This window comes from Alligator mississippiensis, chromosome 2, assembly GCF_030867095.1.
Source record: "Alligator mississippiensis isolate rAllMis1 chromosome 2, rAllMis1, whole genome shotgun sequence".
Classification (NCBI taxonomy): Eukaryota; Metazoa; Chordata; order Crocodylia; family Alligatoridae; genus Alligator; species Alligator mississippiensis.
The window spans coordinates 276,546,919-276,556,802 of NC_081825.1; the positions used below are offsets into that span (position 1 = coordinate 276,546,919).

The 9,884-nt window shown below is 43.4% G+C and overlaps 1 non-coding gene across 1 annotated transcript in view; it reads left to right on the top strand.

Moving 5' to 3' along the window:
• Window positions 1-9,674, top strand: part of LOC102574710 (uncharacterized) — a 28,483-nt gene extending 18,809 nt beyond the window's left edge. The window contains exons 3-4 of the transcript XR_009460251.1: window positions 7,587-7,665; window positions 8,588-9,674. This is a non-coding gene — a transcript (uncharacterized LOC102574710). The remainder of the gene's footprint in view (window positions 1-7,586; window positions 7,666-8,587) is intronic.
• Window positions 9,675-9,884: the final 210 nt, after the last annotated feature.

The window sequence follows — 9,884 nt, forward strand, 5'->3', positions numbered from 1 at the left end:
GTCCAACAGAGTTGCAAAACCTGTCTGCCTGAACTTGTTACTGGACAAATTCTCCACTTGCAGGGTTTTTTTGTGTATAGATGCTGAATAGACATCTTGCAGGCAGAAATGGTGTGCAGATAACAGATCTGACTGTCCCTCTCCCAAAAACTGGAAGAAGATAAATATACTGCTTAAAAATAAGGAAGCTAGTTAAATATGTGCCAAATACCAATGATCAGTTACTTTGACTGCCTTCTGTTTGCTTACCCTCTGTATTTTGCCCATATCCATAATTCACAAGCAGAAAGAGTTCAAAATGAAGGCCTGTAAATTTCTAATTTTGTCTGCAAAGTTATGCCTCCTTTGTCCAAAAGAGGTTCATGTAATCTAAAGGCTCCACTGGCTTTAGTGATTATGCTGGAGGCTTTGTTATGAATCGGCACTTCAGGTAAGAATGCTACTTAGGCAGGTGAATTCAGCTGCATCTTGAAAATGTGCCTTCTGGTAGTGGTGATTCATTGGTAGGGATTATCAAAACCAGGTTGGTAAATAACCTCTGTCTTCCTGAGAGCAGTCCAAAATGTGAGCAAATAGCTGCAAAGTGATACATGATATCTGACATTATCCTGGGATTAGTCAGCTAAACTTTACTAAAACTCTGTGTTTAGCAAAGTGAAGTTCATAGGCAGTTCCTCAATGCCCTTGTTTTTGCTCACCACCATTTGGGATTAAAAGACTATCCATCAGTACTGAGTCAAATCCAAATACTTGTATCAAGAACACAAAAAACAGCTAGCAGCACACCAGCTAAGAAGAAATTTAGTAATGCAGGTACAGGAACAGGGCTTTCTTTTGCAGTTTGTGCCTGGAAATATATAGGATGTATTCACAGACAACCTATAGATATCATGCTCAGTAGGTAAGTGATGTCTACCTAAAATGCCTCAGAGGACTAATGAAAATAGGATGGCAAGACAGAATTCCTAATACTGAAATCCTTTGGCCAGAACGTATATCAAATATAGGTGCTGTGACTGTGGATGCATAACTAATATGACCTGGACCTGTAGTTAGCTTGTCTGGTAATTGGCTCCATAAGAAAATCCTTTGTGGAGAACTCTGCTTTGGCAGATGGTCACATGGTGGAAAATGGAAAAATTCATGAATGCAGGACATATTTCAATAAGGTCCATAACATTACCACTCACATCAGGGAGCTGAATACAAGTGTCTTTAGTAAGCCTGAACAGCCAGATCAGCCTGTCTATTCCACTGCACCTAGCATTACTGGTGTAGTCAATAACCAGACGTTCCAGGCAAAAATGTGACTTACCAGAGAAACCATTGTTGAATCTCTTACCTGCAGGATGGAAAGTGATTTTTTTTTTTTTTTTTAACTACAAAGGATGATAATCTAGTGTTTGTCTCTCTTGACTGCTACTTCTTTAAACTTTCGTATATGTCTGTAGACACTTTTGAACAATTCTGAATTTGTCAACCTTGCCATTTTTGTACTTTGAACTACACTTTTGTTTTTAGAAAGAAAAAGCCAAAAAAGACAGACGTATCCACAATATTGGTTTTGCTATCAAGACCTAGATTATTACTCAGATGTGTGCGGGCCGGGAGCGATCCGGGCCCTTTTTCGTGCCGCGCGGGCTGTGGCCAGCAGCCCAGGCACACTGGGTTGGAGAAAACAGGCGACACGCTAGAATTAGGCACGGACGCGCAATGGTTGATTCAAGATTGTTTACTTACACCGAAGATGGTCGCGGTGTAGGCTGGACAGTTTCCCAGGCACAGCTCCGCTTAAATCCTCGTTTGAGGACTCAGACAATATTCGGATCTTTCCCACGGAGTTGTTGAGGCTCTGTGGATCCTTTTGCGTGCAGGGAAGAGGGATACGTCGAGGATTGTGCTCGGTGACAGGGAGAGGCTAAAGGCTGATCAGACCTCTGTTGCCTGCTTGAAATGCGCTGGGTCCGATAGGCTCCGCAGCGCTTAGAGATCTTCACACAGTGTGAAGTCTCCTCCTCCTGGTGTTCGTGGAGTCCTCCAACTTGGGCGGAAACCACTCAAGGTTTTTATACGGCTAGCAAGCCAATCGCTAGCCGCCACATGTGAATAATTTAACGCAAGCCAATAATGGGGCTCAAATTATAATACAAATGGCGGGAACTCTTTGCAAAGTGCATTTCTGTGCTGCAAAGAAGAAATGCACACTGCAAAGAAAGCTGCAAATTGGCGGGAAAATAATTCAGTGGTGCCAAAGCACACACAAAACAAAAATCACACCCTTGGGTTGTGACAAGATGCAGGAAAGACTGGTTGTCATTGAATGTCTCATGCCCCTTGCTCTTCAATGGATCAACAAACAGCATGCAACAGTCATCAGGGGATATGCCCAATCCTTGATGAAGATGGTGCAACAAAAGAAGAATTCTGTTCTAAACTTGACCGAGTCCTATCATCTGTCCCCCAAGTTTAGACAATTCTTTTTGGTGATTTCAGTTCTGTAGTGGGCTGGGACTCTACACCTATGGAAAGGAACCCTTGGAAAGGAAAAGGTGGGGAAATTCAATTCACATGGAATTCTTCTCCAGAGAAAGTGTTTGGAACATGATCTCATCACAAATTTCTTTTGCTGACCACGCAGCAAATGGAAGACAGCATGGACAACCCCCTGCACAAAACATTGGCACCTGATTAACTACCTCATAGTGCATGCCTGGGACTGTTGCAATGTCCATATCACTAGATCTATGACCAGTGCAGATGACTGTTGGGTGGATCGTCATTTGATACATTCCATTCTGTCCATTTATATCACCCCAAAATGATATAAACACAAGAAACAACCAGGTAAGAGGTTGAATATCAAGTGCTTGAAAGACTCTGCTAAAAGCAATAATTTCTAGCAGTGCCTTGGTGAGAACTCTTTAAACTCCCTGATAATCTTGACACCATTGATCACTGGGAGAGCCTCAAAGGCATCCATGAGGCTTGTGAAGAATCTCCAGGCTTCTCCACAAAGAAACATCAGGACTGGTTTGATGAGAATGGTAGGAAAATTAAAGCTCTCACTGATAGAAAAAGGAAAGCCTTCAAAGCTTGGCAGAATGACATCAGCTCCAGACAGAAGCAAGACCGTTGTCACCACATTAAAGCCAAGAAAGGAAAATTCAAGAGTGAAAGGGCAAGCTGTGGGAGATTCAAAAGTTTGTTGACAACCACAATATGCATGCTTTCTTCAGTACAAGCAAAACTATCTATGTGCCAAGCACACAGGGAGCCATCCCTCTTAAGGTCCAAGGATGGAAAAACACTCCTTAAACACCATCCACCATCAGTGCATGGTGGGTGGAACACTTTCAAGAGCTCCTGAACTGAGGCTTTAATGAAGAATGGCTTGGATGGTAATGTCTGAAACAGCACCCCAATAAACACTACCTTGCAGATTTACCAACTTATTAGATGCCTAGAAAGCCATGTAGCAGGTAAAGAACAACAAAACATATAGTTCTCATGGAATACTAACTAAAATTTTATAAGGAAGGTGGAAAAAGCTCTTACCAACTATACACATTGTTATTATGCAAATCTGGAAACATGAATGGATTCCCAGTGACTTGAGAGATGCCAGAACTGTTACCATATTCAAGGATGGAAATAATTGCAGAAATTGTCATGGTAGTGCACTCCTGTCCATAGCTGCAAAGATCTCACCCACATTCTCATCAGTAGAATCACTTTCCTCACTGAGGAGATTCTGTCTGAGTCTCAGTGTAGTTTCAGATGACTCAGAGGTACAATAGATAAGATCTTTGTTACTACAGCTGCATGTGAAGTGCCTTCTTATTGACTGCTTAAGGCCTCTGATTTGATCAGAGCCCCTATGGAAGATCCTTTGAAGATCCTTTCCTGATGAAATTTTGATGTTTGAATTTGTTACCATTATTAGACTTCTTCACAATGACTTGACAGTAACTGTCCTAAGCGATGAGTCTTCACTATTAGAACTGAAATCAAGCAAAAATATGTGATTGCAGCAACACTTTTCCATCTATATCATAGCTATTCCTTATCTCATTGCTGATAGACTTTCATCTGGAATCAGCATCCAGTATGGAAGGGAATCTCTTTAACATCAGCCAGTTACTTTCCAATTCCAAAATAACCAACACCTCTATTACTGATCTTCAATATGCTGATGACTGTCATATATGTTCACTCATTTGAAGAACTGCAGATCACTTTTGCTGCTGTGAAGGGTATGAAATGCTTAGACTTGCTGTCAACTTCATAAAACCTAAGATACTTTACCAATCCACCCCCAACCAACCAGCTGACCCTGCTCACATTAAAATTAGAGGGCAATCCTTGGAGAATGAGCATTTTCTCTACATGGGTAGCTAGCTTTTCCAAAAAAAGTAGTAATCATAGACAAAGATATTCACTACCACATCAAATCTGCCAGTGCTCTTTGATGATCATGACATCAGGACACAGACCAAACTTCTTCTTATCTACTAGGATGCTGTCATCCGTACCCTGTTGTGTGGCTGTGAAACTTGAATGACATATCGGATATACCTGAGAGCTTTAGAACATTACTATCAACAACGTCTCCAGAAAATCCTCCATATCAATTGGAAGGATAGAAGAAACAGCAGCATTCCAGCTCAAACACACACCACCAGTGTTAAAGGCATTTGGCGTGTTTATATGGCACTGTAACAGCCTGTATGTTTTCAGGGGATGCAGCCAGCTGAAGCCAGTGAGCGACTGATTGCAGACTTGCTGAAAAGACTAGCCCAGCTACAAGCAGCAAAACCTGATTACAGGCTGCCTAGGGAATGGGAGCAGCTGAGGCAGATAGCTAGGTGGCATCCAAGCAGCTAAAATGGTTCTCAGGGAACAGAGCCAGGTTGGTCAGAGAGAGAGACAGAACTGTGGGCTGGAAGCAAGAGAGCTGCAAGTGAGAGTGGAGTGTCAAGTAGGAGAGGGCCAGCAGGTGAGCTCACGCAGAAGTCAGGATCATACCAGGAGTGCCTCTCTCCTAGAGGATTGTGAGTGCAGCAGAGACTAAGTGATCCTGTCCTGTGGCTGAAGGGACCAGAGGGTCAACGGAGAGAGTGGGCAAGCGGCAGCAGACTCTCTTTGGGTTTGGGAGAAGACCCCATGTGGTACAGAGTTTGGTTTACAGGCTGAGTTGTTTATGTTGACTCCTGCCTGGAGGAAGTTCGCCCCGGGGAATAAAGATACTAGGAAAGATGGTGAATGAACCCGAAAGACTGTGTTTTTTGAGTGAGCAAATTCCTGAATCTGCTACAGGCACCAGTTCTACCAGACAGGACATGTCATGACAATCAATTCCCAAAACAGGTCCTATGTGTCCAACTCATCAATGGTCCTTGCTGCAGAGGTGAGCAAAAGAAAAGATTCAAGGACACTTTGAAGGCCAATCTGAAAAAATGTGATATTAACATCAATACCTGGGGGACTCGAGCACTGAACTGTTCCCAGTGGTGCTGTGATGGATGAGGCATCAATCACTTGGAAGCCCACAGAGAGAGCGAGAGAGACAAAAGGAAAGAGCTGTGACTTGATGTTATCAATATCTATTCCTCCCTTCTGGAACTACTTGCCACACCTGCAGTCAAGCGTGGATCTTGGATTGAATCTGTCAACTGCAGAAGTCACTGGTGACTTCCATATTCACTGGGAGACTGTCATCCTTGTATTGGGGGACTAGTGCACTGCCATTTCAGTGGTCCCTTGATATGTCATCCACATCATTTTCACTACCACCTCTACTAGGTTATGTCATGACCCAAAGGTCTGATTTTTTTTGTGTGTGCTTCGGCACTCGAATTATCCCCGTGGGTTTACAGCTTCTTTGCACGGAGGAGTTCTGCTGCGCGTGCAAGGGAGTGTTCCCGCCACTTTGCAGCTATGTTTGCAGGGTGCATTTCCCTTTGCAACACAGAAATGCACGGTGCAAAGAGTTCCCGTTCGTCGTATGCAAATTTATGCCCCGCAATTGGCTAGTGCTAAATTATTCACACATGGCGGCTAGCGATTGGCCTACTAGCCGTATAAGAGGCTTGGGCAGTTTCCGCCCAAGCCGAAGAGGATTCCGCATCCATCTTGTGGGGACTCTGGGTGTGCGCGGCAGGGTAATAGAAACCCTGTGTGTTGCCAAGAGGAGTTTGGCGGCCTGATCCACCGCCCACCTCTTCCCGTCTTCGAACGGAGCCTACTATAAGACGTAACGACAAGTTTTATGCGCGCTTGTCCTGGACATCCGGAGTTTGTCTGCGTGGAGCCTAGCAAGCTCCACGTGATTGTTCGTGTTCTGTCTGCGTGGAGCCTTGCAAACTCCACGTGTGTTCGTGTTTTCTGTTGTAACCGCAACTCAAGCAAGTTCTCAGCCTACACCACGACCATCTCGGTGTAAGTAAACAATCTTAAAATCAACCATTATGTGTCTGTGCCTAATTCTAGCTCGGCGACCTCCCTCTCCGACCCGGCCTGCCTGGGCTGCCGGCCACAGCCCGTGAGCAGAGCGACAAAAAGGGCCCGGGGCCTGACCCGGCCCACACAGGTTATAGGAGCTTTGGTGAGGTGGTTCAGCACAAGGCCTAGAAGTGGACTCTATTTTGCATGTACGTCCATCTGCTTCTGGCTTTGGCACTGTGGTAACACAATGCTCACCTCCCTAGCCCCAGCCCTAGCACTGGCATAGGACGTGTGTCAGGACACAGCCAAAGGAAAGAGGGGATGGCTGAAATTAATGGAAAAAGACCGTATGCCCATTTTATCTGGGCATTCCTGTCCAAAACTGTCCATTTTGACCATTTGCAGTCCCTTTGTACCCCTGAACATTTGTGGGGAGGCTTGAGGAAACATATTGATTATAAGCTTTTTTTTTCCCCCCCTCTTTCTTTTTGAGGAGACGGGTCATTTGTTGGGCAGATGGTTTTTGTGGAGAAATTGAAAGACTATTTGCAGCTGTGAAAAGCTGGGTATCTGAATAAACATACAACCTTTGGGGATTCATGATTTGTGTGGAGGAGCAGATAGCTGTGGGAGGAAAGTGATTTCAAGGGCCCAGTAGTTACAGGGAGAGAGAGTCGGTTGTTGTTTTGTTGCCTTTTACCAGTTTTCTTTTAGCAACAGGGATTGACTCCTCCTGTCCCCTGGGCTCAGTGATTTACAATACTAAATAAGCTTGTGGGAGGTGGCTCTAGTGATCCTAAGGTTTTTCCTGCCTTTGGAGAGCAGGCACACATGTGCATTCTGCCAGTTGCTGAGCAGAAGGTTGCAGCTCCACAGCTGGCTCTGGTTTATGTTGGTGTTTAATACATCTACCTTGAAAATGAAAAGGCTTGATTACTGAGCACAAGGACTCCTGGCTTCTCTGAGAACTCCACACCAATGATGCCATAACGGGGTCTCTGCAGTAAGTGAGAGCATAAAACCAACTAGCTCCTCGCAACCATAGCTGCTGCCTGCTCATGATTCCTTAGCTGTGCTCTCCTCTCTCACTTGGATAAAACAATGACCCCTGTAATGCATCATGGATCCCGATTTCTTTCCAGCTGTGTCATCTTCAGGACAGTCAGCTGGGGCAGATGCTTCCTCCGTAGCCATCCACCTGAGGAGAAACTAGGACCAGTGGTGAGTTCTTTCTTCTCATGTTCTCCTGACCCATAGTTCTTCCCATGGGGAATCCTCTTAGCCCCTCCATAAAAAATATATAGCTGTCCTTAAGGCCCTCGTCTTCCCTACTGCCCATGGGTAAATTCTTTCGCAGAGCTCCCTGTCAAGCTAAGGGAAGAGAAATCTACTTAAAGCTTCCTCTCTTCCCATAAAATAGTGTGGTTGCCTCCACTGCTGAGGGAAAGGGAAACTTCCTCTCACATTCTCTCTGTGCAGATGGCAGATGAGAGAGAGAGAGTATAAAATTCTGGTTGCCAGAAATGTCTCTTTCTAAATCTGGATTATATTCCCTAGCACAAAGCACACCCTACTTTTTCTCAAATATCCTAACACCAGATTATGTAAATTTCAGTTTTACACCTTCCTGTGAACATCTCCCCTACCCAGCAACTCTTCTCCATTATATCATTCCTCTGTTTTGTCCTACCACACTTAATGGCTGCTACAAGGCTCTCTCATGACACTAATTTGGAGGTAAATATCTGTGCAGAGACAACCCTTGAGCAAAGTTACTCTATTTCTGCATAGATTTTTATTTTTGGATAACTGAAAAAATATGCACAAGATGCACTGTGTTTATACAAATATAGCCAAGCTTCTAACTCCTAGGAACAACAGTATGAAAGCTTTTTGTGCCAGAGAAGATTAACAAAAACCCAAAACAAAAAAACCCACTTTTTTTATTTTTCAGTTTCATAAAGTACGGGTGATTTTAGGCTGGCTAATCCTCCCCTGTTTAGGCTTCCTTTAGAATCTATCAGATCGCTGGGATTATAGCTGTTGCAATCCAGTAATATGTTGTTTGGCTGGCAACAAGCTCCTTACCCTGGAAACACTCCAGCTTGTTTGGCCTTATTTAACCTTCTTTTATTTACTTCAGGAGACTGTAATTGGTTTAGCAGCATTTTCAATGGCTATCCTTGGACCAGCTGGATGGTTCCTGTCCCACCTTCAAAGCTATAAAAAGAAAGAGAAGACAAGTACTTGAGTCCTCCGGTTCATCAAATCAGCTGTAAATATCCTTACCTGAGACCTCTTTAAAGGGAAAACTTCAACCTAAAGTCAAGACAACTTAAAACATATTTAAAAGCAGTTTCAGACTTTGCAGTCACCGCTGTGTTGCTGTGTGATTCACTTACACAAGCATAATTAATATGATGAATTCAATTGGGGCTGTCCATTTTCTGGCTGAGGGCTGTTGGCAACCTGGGCAAACACTGCATGGGCCACATACACCTGCGTTGCAGGTTTTCCTGTACAGCAAGAGGAGCAAAAAGGGGTGCAATGACTAGACCAGGAGCTTGGGGGCCACCCTTTGCTGCCATATGCTTACAGGCTGCCAGTTGGAGAGCCCCAAATTAAATTCCCAGTCTTGCAAAGCCTCATGCACATGCTCAATATCAGGCCCTAGGAGATGGCTCATAGGACTGGTTCCACTGAATATGAATAAACACATACTTAAGTCTTTGCAGAATTGGGGCCTGAATGAATGGTGGAAAGTGACATATTGTGGTTTGATTGAAGTGGGCTCGGTTCCAGGCATTTCCACTGGACTTGCATAGACCCCATCTGAATTTGGCTGGAGAGGTGTCAGAAGTGCAAGGTGAGCAAACTGGAAAAAATGTATAGAAAAATCATGCTTTTAAAATTAATTAAGTTTTACTCATCCTAAAGGTTATCTATAATAAAAGGAAAATATATTGAGAAAAAGGGGGATTTTAATGTTAACTTTCTCTTTAGTTGTCTGTATTATTGTGGTTTCAGGAAAAAACAAACAAACCTTGTACTTTTAAACGTAATCTGCAAATTACAACTGCCAGAAGTTAGCAGCAATTTCAGTTTGTTTTAAACATTCAGGTTTTTCAGGTATGTGAAAAATCTGGCCATGTTTGTTTATAATGGATCATGTTGTAAATACTTTTAAATGTAGTCTTCGTTTAAATAAATAACGCGATGATTCAAATTGTCACACTTTCATGTTACTATTCTTTGTTGAAGAGATTCTCTTTAATGATTATATTCCGGTTTACAAAAATATGGAACGCCTAAAAAATTGACTAGAATACATTTTATAATATGGCTTATGATTAGACAATCAAGGGGCCTGACAGTGTTAGCCTAATGTGACTATCGGAGCACCTACAAGACAGCTCACAGTAACTTGCAAACAGCTTTAG